General features: G+C 45.0%; 1 long non-coding RNA gene across 4 annotated transcripts; it reads right to left on the reverse strand.

Moving 5' to 3' along the window:
- Nucleotides 1–3,998: 3,998 nt before the first annotated feature.
- On the reverse strand, nt 3,999–13,217 carry LOC104003309 (uncharacterized). Of its 4 annotated transcripts, none has more exons than XR_002940674.1 (4): nt 12,290–13,217; nt 6,699–6,890; nt 5,105–5,411; nt 3,999–4,332 (listed from the first exon to the last, which is right to left on the reverse strand). It is a non-coding gene; the product is annotated as an uncharacterized LOC104003309 (long non-coding RNA). The 4 variants fall into 4 exon arrangements; XR_002940675.1 differs by lacking the exon at nt 3,999–4,332 and adding an exon at nt 4,346–4,553; XR_001711689.2 differs by lacking the exon at nt 3,999–4,332 and having other exon boundaries at nt 4,566–5,411; nt 12,290–12,442; nt 13,110–13,217.
- Nucleotides 13,218–14,101: the final 884 nt, after the last annotated feature.

Genomic DNA, 14,101 nt, shown 5'->3' on the forward strand with positions numbered 1-14,101 from the left:
GTAATATTTGCAAAAGCAAAAAGCGACAGAGGTCTCTTTGAATAAGATTATGACACAAAGCCAGAGAGTTGATATATCCTTGAGGTAGAACAGTAAAGGTATATTGCTGACTTTGCCAGCTGAAAGCAAATTGCTTCTGGTGGGCCTTATGGACAGCAATGGAGAAAAGGGCAATTGCTAAGTCAATGTCTGCATACCAGGTACGAGGAGATGCGTTAATTTGCTCAAGCAACGAAACCATATCTGGTACAGCAGCTGCAACTGGAGTCATCACTTGGTTAAGCTTACAATAATCCACTGTCATTCTCTAAAATCCATCTGTCTTCTGTACAGGCCAAATGAAAGAGTTGAACGGGGATGTGGTAGGAATCACCACCTCTGCATCTTTTAAGTCCGTGATGGTGGCACTAATCTCTGCACTCCCTCCATGGGCACAATATTGGTTTTGATTTACTATTTTCCTAGGCAGAGGCAGATCTAATGGCTTCCATTTGGCTTTTCCCACCATAATAGCCCTCACCCTACTAGTCAGCAAGCCAATTTGGGAATTCTGCCATCTGCTAAGTATGTCTATGCCAATTATGCATTCGGGCACTGGGGAAATGACCACAAAATGAGTCTTGGGACTCACTGGACCAACTCTAAGTTGGACCTGTGCTAAATCTCTATCAAGTACCTGACCTCCATAAGCCCCTATTTTAACTGGAGGACCACAGTGATGTTTTGGGTCCCCAGGAATCAATGTCAGCTCAGAGCCAGTGTTTAGTAGTCCCCAAAATATCCAATCATTTCCCTTTTCCCAGTGCACAGTTACCCCCATAAAAGGCCAGAGATCTACTTGGGGAAAGATGGGAGAAAGATTCACTGGATAAATTGTCAGTAGTGTAGTGGGCTCGCTCTTCAAGAGAATCCAGCCTCCCCTTTATTCAAGGGGTTCTGGGTCTGTAAACTGGCTCAAGTCTGGAAATTGATTGAGGGGCCATGATTCTCTGTTTTTATATTTCAAATTAGTCTTCTGCCCATTCAACCTAGAATTTTTCTGCTTGTATAAATTAAGTAGGAATGCAGTAGGTTTCCTATCAATTTTACTTCTAGGAACATCGTGATGAATCAGCCAATGCCAGAACTCTACACAAGTCAGACTATTCTGATTGCCATTTTGCCTCTGCTGTCCATTACAGTAGCTGTGCCCACCTTGCCTTTGATGGCTGAGTGCCACCACTTGGCCCCTGCCACCTCGGGATCCAATTATTCCCATTGTATTTACATTTTTTAGGTGAGTGACTGCGGTTCCCATTGTTGGACCTGACATGCAGAGAAGAGCAATTACAGGGCTCTTCAAAGATTCAGGTGCTGCCCTCACAAATCTATTTTGCAAGGCAATGGTCAAGGGTATATATTTTGGACCTTTCCTGCTGGAATTAGTAGGTCTAAAGTGACTAATCCACTCCAGTATTGCAATCTCCCTAAGCCTTTTGATCCCTCCCTCTACATTAAACCAAGGGACATCAGGCATTTCCAGCTCACTCACAGTGGGCTATCATTTTTTTTTTTTTTTTTTTTTTGAGACAGAGTTTTGCTCTTGTTGCCCAGGCTGGAGTGCAATGGCACAATCTCGGCTCACTGCAACCTCCACCTCCTAGGTTCAAGCGATTCTCCTGCCTCAGCCTCCCGAGTAGCTGGGATTACAGGCATGCACCACCACACCCGGCTAATTTTGTATTTTTAGTAGAGACAGGGTTTCTCCATGTTGGTCAGGCTGGTCTCGAACTCCTGACCTCAAGTGATCCACCTGCCTCAGCCTCCCAAAGTGCTGGGATTACAGGCATGAGCCACCACACCCGGCCAGTGGGCCATCTTTTAATCCATATTTCAGCTAACCAAGCAAAGAAACTATTAGAAACTTGTTTAACTCCCCAACCTGCAACATTAAATGCAGTGTTCCTATTTAGTGGGCCCTAGTAAATAAATTCTGCCTGATTCAACCCTATGTTCCTTCCACCATTATCCCACACCCTTAACATTCATCTCCAAGCCTGTTCTCCAAATTTCTATTTGTATAAATTAGAAAACTCAAGCAGTTCTTTTTGAGTGTAGTACACCTTCTCATGGGGCACACTCTCAACCTCACCTCTGAAGGTCCACTGGAACTTTAGTCTACTTATATGCCAAGAAGCAAACATGGGTGTTGAGGTTGGCTCCTGAGAAGAATCAACATTATTTTGCCTGGGAACTGCCTCAGGGAAGGCCATCACTGTTGCCTCAGGCAGTGCAGGGTTTATTTCCAAGGTGGAAAGGCAGCAGGGATCAGAAAGGGGATGTTACCACTACTGGGGATGGGGAAGCTGTTTCTTCTAACAGAAAAGGTTCATTGGAGTTTGCAAACTCAGTCACCCTGGCTTCATCAGGGTCCTTCCACACATCCCCATTCCAAGTGGCAGGGTCCCATTCTTTTCCAATAAATGCCCTCACTTTAATAGTAGACACCTGGTGAGGTTGCCCATACACCTTTTGTTGCAGATCAGCCACTAGCACAATAACAGTTTGTGTCTGTTATTCTATCATCTCTCTGTCCACTGAACTTAGGACAACCAGCTTCATTATGTTCCTTTGTTCTCCACATATGGTCAAAGGTTGTTTTTGTTTTTGTTTTGTTTTGTTTTGTTTTGAGATAGACTCTCGCTCTGTCACCAAGGCTGGAGGGCAGTGGTGCGATCTCAGTTCACTGCAACCTCCGCCTCCCGGGTTCAAGCAATTCTCTGCCTCAGCCTCCAGAGTAGCTGGGATTACAGGTGCCTGCCACCACACCCGGCTAATTTTTGTATTTTTAGTAGAGATGGGGTTTCACCATTTTGGCCAGGCTGGTCTTGAACACCTGACCTTTTGATCCACCTGCCTCGGCCTCCCAAAGTGCTGGGATTATAGGTGTGAGCCACTGCGCCCGGCTGGTCAAAGGTATTATGTATAGAGTCACTAAACTCCTTGCCTCCCATGAGTGATGAGTGTCATATGCATTTATTTTACATAACTTCTTAAACTGTTCATCCCAGGGGCTATCAGTGTTCTCCATACTATTAGAAGTAGAGTCTTTAGCGTTTTGGGGTCTAATCATATTTAGCAGCCAACTCCAGAAACCCCAGAATCAAAAAAGAACTCTATCCTTAACATTCTTTTCCTCTAGAATCACTCCTGGTACCAAAATCTGTATTAGTCAGGGTTCTCTAGAGGGACATAAGTATTAACTCACACAATCACAAGATCCCACAACAGACTGTCTGCAGGCTGAGAATCAAGGAGAGCCACTCCGAGTCCCAAAAATGAAGAACTTGGAATCTGGTGTTCAAGGGCAGGAAGCATCCAGCACAGGAGAAAGATGTAGGCTGGGAGACTAGGCCATCTCTCTTTTCACATTTTTCTGCCTGCTTATATTCTAGCCATGCTGGCAGCTGATTAGATTGTGCCCATCCAGATTAAGGGTGGGTCTGCCTTTTCCAGCCCACTGACTCAGTTGTTAATCTCCTTTGGCAACACCCTCACAGACACACCCAAGATTGATACATCGTATCCTTCAATCCAATCAAATTGACACTCAGTATTAACCATCACAACTAGTTAAAAGAGTCAACCAACATCCCTCCATTTGGCTGAGTCCAGGTGAAACAGTCATCACCATTTTTCTAAGCTGAATCCAGAAATGAGTCAGCATTCCACCTATGGGCAGACTCACATATCACAGTCACAATTCCAATGGTGAATTTTTTTGATGTGTGAGATTTAGAACCTTACCAGTGGGCTCTGTTTATATGTGAAGGTGACAATACTGTTAGCTTTGTTTGTGTATTAAAGGGTCAATCTCACCTGTGTGCTGGGCCTGTGATAAAACTTTGTACTGCCAGAGGGCTTCACGTAATTTCCATTAACTGTAATAATCTTCTGTGAGTCTCATACAGGTAGGAGACCAAGGACCCTACCAGTTTCCTCAAGCCTAGCTATAATAGTCAACATATCTTTTATTGGCTGGATCCAGGTATGAGAGTTATCAATGTGCCTGTGAGCTAACTTTATAAATAGGTCAACATCACACTTTTGGCTGGATCCAGGTATGAGAGTTATCAATGTGCCTGTGAGCTAACTTTATAAATAGGTCAACATCACACCTTTGGCTGGATCTACATATGACATTCCAACTGTGGACTGTGTCCATGTACAAGATTCAAGACCTAACCAGAGGTCTCTGTCCATGTGTGAGGGTGACACTCATAACTTTTGGCAGGATGAGCATACAAGATGCTTCACCCGTGTGCTGGGTGCAGTTATATGTCAAAATCCCACCTGTGGAAAAGAAACAAGAGAGTCACATATTTTAAATTCTAGGCTAAAGATATGTTAAAATATGCCTTGCAGGCGGGGCTCAGGAAAGAGAGTTACATCACCTGAGTGCTGTGACTGGTGATATGTCACAATGCCTTCTATGGGCATGGCTCAGGCAGGAGTTTTACATTAGTTTTGTGTTGGCCCTATGATATGTAACAATCCCCCTCCATTTGCATGACCTAGAGAAAATAGAAGAGTCACAGCACCTAAATTATGACCATAGAGATCTATCATGATACCTCCTGTGGGCAGAGCCTAAGATAGAGGGTCACATCACCTGCAATCTGGGCTCAGTACAATGTTTCAATCTCCCCTGAGGCCAGAGCCCAGGCAGAAGAGGAGAGTTATATCACCTAAGTGCTTGGGCCTGTGGTATGTCACAGTTCATTTTTGGGGGGTAGCAGAATGCAGGCAAAGGAGGAGTGTTACATCACCTAGGTAATGAGTTCAGAAGTATTTCACAATAGCTACTGTGGGCAGGGCCCAGGCAGTACAGTCACATCATGGAGATGCTGGGCTCAGTGATATCTCACAAAGACTTTGTGGACAGGGCCCAGGCTGAAAATAAGAGTCACATGACCTAAGTGCTGGGCCCAGTGAAATTTCACAATAGCCTCTGTGGGTAGGGCTTAAGCAAGAGAGTCACATCACAATCTTTTCTGAGAGCTGGGCCCAGGCAGGGAAGTAAAATCACTCAGGTGCTAGGCAAAAGTATATGTCACAATCATACCTGTGGGAAGATCTAGGGCTAAGATTCACAATTCCACACATGTCCCAGCTTCAGGTAAAAGCGTCAACACCTCCTGTGAGTTGCATCCAAGTACATGAGTCACAGTATCAATGATGAACTGGATCCATGCATGAGAGTCCCAATTCCACCTGTAGACTGTGTATTATGTTGGCTTTATGATATGTCAAAATCCGCCTCCATTTGCATGACCTAGAGAAAATAGAAGACTCACAGAGCCTTCTGTGACTGGTATCAGAGTCAAAGCCTTCTAAGTGTGTTGAATCCTGGTCTTAGAGTCACCATCCACCTGTAGACAAAATCCACGTAAAACAATTACAATCCCAACTTTCGACTGTGTCCAGGTGTGAGATTCAGAAGCTCAACAGTTTTCTGTATCCATGCAGGAGGGTGACAATTTTTACTAGGCGCTGGAAGTGCATATGAGAATTAAAATCTCCGCTTGTTCTGGGTCCTCTTATGACACTCTCTGTACCACCCGAGGGCTTTACATTGTTTGGGTGAGAGTCACCATCCGCTGTGAGACATTAGTACTGGTATAAATTCATGATCTTGCCTATTGCCCTAAGCTTAGGTATGAGAGTCAACATCTCTCCTATTGTCTGGGTCCAGGTATGAAAGTCATTGCTGTGCCTCAGTTGGGTTTTATGAGTCACCCTCCCACCTGTGGTTGGATCCACACATGACATTAAAAATTCCAACTGTGGACTGCATCTGTAAGTGAGTTTCAGGACTTCACAAGTGGGTTCTGTCCATGTATGTGGGGGACAATTCTTACTGTTTGCTGGGTGTGCATTTGAGAGTGACAATCTCAAATTTTGCTGAGTTATGTAATGACACTTTTTGTACAACCTGAGGGCATTATACAATATCAGTGAGTGTAGTAATCCTCTGTGACATTTATACAAGTAGAAAACCCAAAACCTTACCTGTTGCCCTAAGCCTAAGTATAAGCATCAACATATCTTTTATTGGCTGGGTTTATTGTGCAAGTGAGTTGGGTTCAGAAATTTGCCACCATCCAACCGGTGGAATAGGTTCATGTGTGAGGTTCAGGACCTCATCAGTAAACTCAGTCTACATGTGAGGGTGGCAATTCAAACTGTTGGCTAGGTGTGTATAGGAAAGTCACAATCTCACCTGTGTGCTCAGTCTTGTAATGACACTCTGTATTGCCCAAAAGCTTTATACAATATGTGTGAGTGTCATAATCTTCTGTTACCTTCCTACAAGTAAAAAACCTAGACCCCTAAGCCTAGCTACCAGAGTCAACATCTCTCTTATTGGCTGGGCCCATGTTTGAGAGTCATCACCATTTCTGTGAGCTGAATCCAGAAATGAGTCACCATCCCACTTATGTCAAGATATACATATGACAGTCACAATTCCAGCTGTTGACTGCATTCACTCATGAGACTCAGGACCTCAACAGCAGTCTTTGTCCATGTGTTATAGTGACAATAGTAACTGTTGTCTGGGATTGCATACAAGAATAAAAATCTCATCTGTGTCCTGGACCACGTCATATTTCACAATCTTATCTGTGGGAAAGGTTAAAAAATGAGAGTAACATCACCTGAATTCTTCACCTGGAATATGTCTCAATCTCCTCTATGGGCAAGGCCCAGACTGGAGAATTGGATCACTTGCATGCAGGGTCCAGTGACATATTATAATATTTTCTCTAGGCACAGCTCAGGCAGGAGAGTCACAACATTTGGGTGCTGGGCTCAGAGATATGCCACAATCCCTTTTTTGGGCATGTCTCCTGCAACAGAGAAGAGGCACATTATGTAGAAAATTGGTTCAGAGATTTGTCACAATGTCCCCTTTTGGTGGTGCACAGGCAGGTGAGGAGAGTCACATCACCCAGATAATGGGCCTAGCAATATATCACAATGCCCCCTGATGGAAGGGCAAAGACAAGAAAGTCACATAACCTAGGTGAGAAAACCTGACATAGGTCACAATGCATGTTATGAGTAGGGATCATGGAAAAGAGGAGAGTCATATAACCTGGAGGCTGCACTCAGATAAATGTCATAATCATCCCAGTGGGCAGGGCCTAGGCATGAGAGGAGAGTCACATCACATAAATGCTAGGCCTAGTGATATGTCGTAATCCCCACTGTGTACAAGTCCCAGAATAAAGTAAAGAGTCACACCTTCTACATGTTGGGACCAAAGATATGTAGCAATTACACCTGTGGGCAGGGGTCAGGCAGAAGAGCCACAGCACCTGTGTGCTGGACCCTGTGATAAGTTTTTTTTTTTATTTATCTGTTGGCATGGCCCAGTCAGAAGAGGCAAATCAAACCACCTGGGTTCTGGGCCCAGTGATATGTCACAATGTCTTCCATAGGCAAAGCCCAGGTAACAGAGGAGACTCACATCAAATAGTTGATGGACCCAGAGATATTTCACAATGCCCGCTGTGAGCAAGGGCCAGGCAAGAGGCTCACATCACTTTTGTGCTGGGCCACTATCTTTTGTGTGAGCAGAACATAGGAAAAAGAGAAGCATTGGCCGGGCGCGGTGGCTCATGCCTGTAATCTCAGCAGTTTGCAGGGCTGAGGAGGGTGGATCACCTGAGATCAGGAGTTTGAGACCAGCCTGACCAATAAGGTGAAGCCCCGTCTCTACTAAAAATACAAAATACACCAAGTGTGATGGCAGGTGCCTGTAGTCCCAGCTGCTCAGGAGGCTGAGACAGAAGAATTGCTTGAACCCAGGAGGCAGATATTGCAGTGAGCCAAGATCGTGCCACTGCACTCCAGCCTGGGTGATGGAGCAAGACTCCATCTCAAAAAAAAAAAAAAAAAGAGAGAGAGAAGCATCACATCAGCAGACTGCTGAGCCCAGATATGTCCCAATCCCCCTGTGAGCAGAATGCATGCAGAAGAGAGTCAACATACATGGATGATGGGCACAGAGATATTTCATAATGTCCACTGCAGGAAGGGCACAGGAAGAAGTGTAACATCACTTGAGTGTTGGACAGTGCAATATGTCAAAATAGCCAGTGTGGTCAGGGCACAGGCAGAAATCACATAACCTGGGTGCAGGGCCTGACAGTGCATCACAGTGTCCTCTATGGGCAGAGCCAAGGCAGGAGAATAGGTCACATCAGCTAAGTGCTTGGCCAAGTGATATGTCATAATCCCTACTGGGGGCTGGACCGAGGCTGGGAAGTCAGATCGCTCAGATTCTGGGCAGAAGCATACATCAGAATCACACCAGCAGGAAGGTCCTGAAATGAAATTAACAATCCCACACATGTCCCAGTTTCAGGTATGAGAGTCAACACCTTCTGTAGGTTTGGTTTAAGTACCTGAGTCACAGTTTCAACAATGGACTGAATTTGTACACAAAAGACCCAATCCCTTCTGAAGACTGTGTCCCCTTATTGAAGCCACAGCCTCACAGCTGTGGGGAATCTTGGTCTGAGAGTAACCAACCCACCTATGGATCAGATCCACATATAAGAGTTAATTATTCAACTTCCCATTGCCTCTGGTTGGGAGATTCAGAGCCTCAACAGTGGGCTGTGCTCATGTGAAAGGATGACAATATTTGCTATTGGCTACCTGTGCATAAGAGTGTCACAATATTACCTGTGTGCTGGGTGCTGTAAGGACACTTTCTCTACCATTCAAGGGCTGTATATGCTATGCATGAGAGTTAGAATTTGCTCTGAGACCTCCATGCTAGTATGAACCCATGATTGTCACCCGTGGCCCTACGCTCATGTATGAGACTCAACATCTCTTTAATTGACTTGGTCCAGATAGGAGATTCCTCAACTGCCTATGAGATGGCTTTAGAAATGAGTCGCCATCTCAATTGTGGTTGGATGTTTACATATGACAGTCACAATTCCAACTGTAAACTGCATCCATGTATGAAGTTCAAGAACTCACCAGTAAACCGTGTCCTTGCATGAATGCAATAATCCTAATAATTGGTGGGGTGTACACACAATATAAACAATCTCACCTGTGTGTTGGGCCCTGTGAAGACACTCTCTGTATCACCTGAGGGCTTTATACAGTATGTGAGGGAGTGGAAATTCTCTATGACCTTTCTACAAAAAGGAGACTCAGGATCTTACCCATTTCTCTAAGCTTAGCTACAAGAGACAGTATCTCTTCTGGTGACTGTTATGAGAGTTATTATTGCACCTGTCAGCCAGGCCAAGATGTATGTAACAATCCCATTTGTCAGTAGAGAGTGAGCAGGATGGTCACATCACATGAGTGCTGGGAAAGGGTTATGTCACAGTCATTTTTGAGGCCAGGGACCAGGGATAAAAGAAATATCACCTTAGTGCTAGGCCAAGGGCTATGTTCCACTGTTTTCTGTGGGCAAGGTGCAGGCAAAACAAACTCATCACCTTGTTGCTGGGCCCAGTGATATGTCACAATTTTCCCTGAGGGCAAAGTGGAGGCTAAAAACAAGGGTCATATCTCTTAGGTCATGATGCAGAGATATATCACAAGGCCTCCCGTGGGCAGGCCACAGGTAGAAATAACCAATTTCCTAGGTGTTGGAGCCTGTGATATGTCAAAATACACAATGTATGCAGGGCCCATGCAGGAGAGAAGAGTCACATAACTTAGGTACTGAGCCTAGCAATACATCCCAATTTCTTCTTGGACAGAGCCCAAGAGATAGAAGAGTCTTATTACCCAGGTGTTGGGTCTAGCTATATGTCAAAATATTCCCTGAAGGGAGAGATCAGGGAGGAGTGTAACCTCACCTATGTGAGAAGCCCAGAGATGTAGCCGATTCTGTGTAAGGCTCAGGAAAAAGAGAAGAGTCAGGTATCCTAGAAACTAGGCTAGATTATATGTTGCAATTACCCAAGTGGGAGGGTTCTCATGAGAAGAGGGTCACAACATGTAGCTGCTGAGCTAAACGATGCATCACAATTCCCACTGTGTATTGGTCCCAGAAAGAAGAAGAGAGTCCCATTATCTAGGTGATGCGCCCAGAAATATGGCATATGCATCCTGTGGGCAAGCAACAGGCAGAAGTATCTCAGCATGTCTGTAGTAGGCCCGGTATTAAGTTACTCTCCCTTGTATGGGCATGATCCAGGCAGAAGAAGTCACATCACCTAGGTGCTGGGCCCAGAGATATATCACAATCTCTTTTGTGGGAAAAGACAAGGTAAAAGAAGAGACATCAAATAGTTGATGGGTCTAGAGATATGTTACAATCTTTCTGTAGGCAGAGTCTAGGCAGGAGACTCAGTCACTGTGGTCCTGGGCACAGCACTATGTAAAAATGCTTTATTTTGGAAGAGCCAAGGCAGAAGAATATCACCTGTCTGTTAGCCCAGCGACATGTCACAATATCCCCTGCAAACTGAACCTTGAAAGAAGATTAATGTCAGCTAGGTGCTGGTCCCAACTATTTGTCAAAATCCTTCTTTTGAAAAGAAATTGGTAGAAGAGGATTATCAAAACACAAACTTGATTGGTGCATAGATATGTCACAAAATTCCTTGTAGGCAGGGCCAGGCAGGAGAGTTACATCACCTGGGTGTTGGACCCAGCAGCATGTCAAAATTGCCCATATGGGCAGGGCACAGGCAGGGGACTCACATAACCTGAATGTGGTGCCAAGTGATATATGACAGTGCCCCCTGTGGGCAGCATGAAGGCAGAAGAGACTCACATCACCTGGATGCAAGGCCAAGCAATATGTCACAATGTTCCCTTTTGGCAACGCTAAGGCAGGAGTATGCAGCTGCATCACCTAATTGTTGGTTTTGGTGAAATTTTATAATTTCAGCTGTGGGCTGGGCCCAGGGAGTAGAGTTAAATCACTCAGGTGATGGGCAGAATCTATGTCACAATCATATCTGCAGGAATATCCAGGTATGTGATTAACAATCCCATATATGTCTAGGTTCTAGGTGTAAGATTCAATAGCCGGCCAGGCACGGTGGCTCACGCCTGTAATCCCAGCACTTTGGGAGGCCAAGGCAGACAGATCACCTGAGGTCAAGATTTTGACCTCAGATGGCCAACGAGGTGAAACTCCGTCTCTACTAAAAATACAAAAATTAGCCAGGTGTGGTGCCAGGTGTCTGTAATCCCAGCTACTCTACTCAGGAGGCTGAGGCAGGAGAATTGCTTGAATCCAGGAGGTGGAGGTTGCAGTGAGCCAAGATCTGCCACTGCACTCCAGCCTGGGGAAAAAGAGTCAGGCTCCATCTAAAAAAAAAAAAATTCAGTAGCTCATGTATGTTGGACCTAAGTAAAGGAGTCACAATCTAAGTGGTAGAATAATCTGTCCATGAGACCCTTAATCCCTCCTGTGACCTGCTTCTCCTTAGTGAAGTCACAGCCTCAGACTTGTGTTGAATCTGAGACTCACCATCCCACCTGTGAATGGGATCCAGGTATGACAGTCAATTTTCTAACTTTTGACTGCCTTCGAGTCTGAGATTCAGAAGCTCAATCATTGGCTGTTTTCATGAGACAGAATGACAATCTTTACTGTTGACTGGGTGTGCATATGAGTGGCACAATCTCACCTGTGTGCTGGGCTCTGTTGGAACACATTCTGCACCGCCTGAGGGCTTTATGCAGTGTGCATAAAAGTCACAGTCTGCTCTGAGACCTTTCTGCTTTTATAGACCCATGGTCATACCTGTGACCCTAAGTTCAGGTGTGAGCATAGTTGGCAGGGTTCAAATTAGAGAGTCCTCACTCTCTAGTCAGCAGGGTCTAGACTGGAGAGTCATCACCTGCCTGCACACTGGATTTATTAATGAGTCACCACCTTAATTGTTGCCAGATGTTAATATATGACAGTAACAATTCCAACTTTGAACCATATCCACCTGTAAGACTCAGGACCTCAACAGTTGGCTGTTGCCATGTGTGAGGGTGACAATCATAACAGTTGGCAGTTTGTGCATTGTAGAAACAATCTCACCTGTGTGCTAAGCCCTGTGAAGATACTCTTTGTGGCACCCAAAAGTTTATAGAACACACTAAAGATTGGTAATTTATTATGACATTCATACAAAGAGAAGGCCCAGGATCTTGTTTCCTAATCTACACTACAAGAGACACTATCTCCCCTATTGGCTGATTCCAGGTATCATCATGGCACCTATGAGTTGGGCCAGGATATTTGTCACAATCTCACCTGTAAGTAGAAAATGAGCAGAAGAGTCACATCACCTGGATGCTGTATGAGGGATGTCACAATATTTTCTGGAAGCAGGGCACAGGCAGAAGAGTCACATAACCTGGTGGCTGAGCCCAGTGATGTTTCACAGTGCTCCCTGTGGGAAAAGACCTGCCAGAAAAGACACATCACCTGGTTACTGGGCAAAGCGATATGTCACAATCTTCTCTATGTGCAGGCTGCAGGCAGAAAAAGAGTCACATCACTTAGGCGATAGATGCAGACATATGTCACAAGGCCGCCTATGGGCAGGGCTTATTCAGTAGCCTCTGATCCAATCCTGTAGGTGTTGGGTCCAGCAACATGTCACAATACCAAAAATATGCATGGCTCAGCAAAAGAAAAGATTTACATCATCTAGGTACTGGATCCAGTGATATGTCACAATCTTCTTTTTTGGCATAGCTCAGGAAGAAGTAGAGAGTCACATCACCAAGGCGTTGGACCAAGCCATATGGCACCATACACAATAAATGCAGGGCTCATGAAAAGAGGAGAGTCAAATCTCTTAGGTGTGGAACAGTGGTACATCACAATTTCTCCTTTGTCAGAGCCACATCACCTAGGTGGCTGGCCCAGTAATATGTCACAATTCCCTTGAGAGGCGAGCCCAGGCAGGAGAGTCACATCATTTCATGAGAACCCCACAGATGTGTCACTATTTTCCCTGTGAATAGGGCTCAGGAAGAAAATGACAGTCACATCATTTAAATGATGGGCCCAGAGATAGATTACAATGGCTCCTGGGTACAAAAACCAGGCAGAAGAATTACATCACCTGTGTGCTGGGCCCAGTGATAAGTCACTTTCCCTTGTGTGGGCATGGCTTCAGCAGGAGAGAAGAGTCACATCACTAAGGTTCTGGTTCCAGAGATATGTCACAATCTCTCCTATTGACAAAGCATGGGTAGGAGAGGAGAGTCAAATGAAGCAGTTGATGGGCCCAGAGATATGTCACAATGCCTCCCCCACCCCCGTAGGCAGAGTACAAGCAGGTACCTCCCAGTTCTTTAGATGTTGTGGCCAGGGACATGTCACAATACTTAAAAAATGCAGGACACAGGCGATAAAACAAAGTCACATCACCTAGGTGCTAGGTTCAGCGATATGTCACAATCTCTAATTCAAGAGGGGAGATAAAAAGATTCACATAACCAAGGTGTTAAATGTAAAGATATGTCATAATATTCCTGTGGGCAGAGACCATTCAGGAGAGTCACATTACCTTAATGTTGGACCCAGCCATATGTCACAATACACAGCATATCCAGAGTTCAAGCAGGGAAGAAAAATCACATCATCTAGTTGCTGGGTTTGATAATATGTCACAATCACTTGTTTTTGTAGAACCCAGACAGAAAAGAAGAGTTACATCTCCTGGTTGATGGATGCAGAGATAAGCCAAAAGACTCCTTGTGGCCAGGACCCAGGTGGGAGGCTCTCACGCCCTAGGTGTTTGTCTCAGCCATACGTCATATTACCAAATATATGCAGGGCCCAGGCAAACAAGGAGAGTCATAACACCTTGGTGCTAAGTTTAGTGATATGTTACGATCTCCACTTTTGGCAGGGCCGGGACACACACACACACAAAGTCACATCACCTAGGCAGTATAAAGAAAGATATGTCATAATACCCCTGTAGACAGGGTCCATTCAGAAGAGTCTCATCACCTAGGTTTTAGACTCAGTTATTTGTCACAATACACAATTTATGCAAGACTCAGTCAAAAGAGGAAAGTTACGTCACCTAGGTGCTGGGTCCAGTGA

This window comes from Pan troglodytes, chromosome 20, assembly GCF_028858775.2.
Source record: "Pan troglodytes isolate AG18354 chromosome 20, NHGRI_mPanTro3-v2.0_pri, whole genome shotgun sequence".
NCBI classification, from domain to species: Eukaryota; Metazoa; Chordata; class Mammalia; order Primates; family Hominidae; genus Pan; species Pan troglodytes.